The sequence below is a fragment of the Notamacropus eugenii genome, chromosome 5, assembly GCF_028372415.1.
Source record: "Notamacropus eugenii isolate mMacEug1 chromosome 5, mMacEug1.pri_v2, whole genome shotgun sequence".
In the NCBI taxonomy this organism is placed as follows: Eukaryota; Metazoa; Chordata; class Mammalia; order Diprotodontia; family Macropodidae; genus Notamacropus; species Notamacropus eugenii.
The window spans coordinates 130,168,089-130,168,399 of record NC_092876.1 but is presented as its reverse complement, the minus strand read 5'-3'; positions in this window follow the sequence as shown (position 1 = coordinate 130,168,399).

Sequence of the window (311 nt, the reverse complement as noted above, 5' to 3'; positions counted from 1 at the left end):
TTAGATTGGCTCATTTTTGAAACTTTTTGCCACAGTATCTCAAGAAAAGGTTGGAACATCACCAGAATAATTGTCACAATCTGCTGCTGTGACCATGTCATTCTTCTCAAACATCCTCAGTGGCTCCCTGTTGTCTGTAGAATAAACTGTAAACATCTTAACCTTCTTTTATAGTCTGGCTCCAGCCTCACTTTTAGCCCTATTTCACCCTCACCCCTCACCCACTTCATTTGTTGAGGTTTAAACCCATGGATGCCAAAAACTGTTGAGGTTTCATGATGTGTTATGGTACAACCGTCTCAAAGAATTCA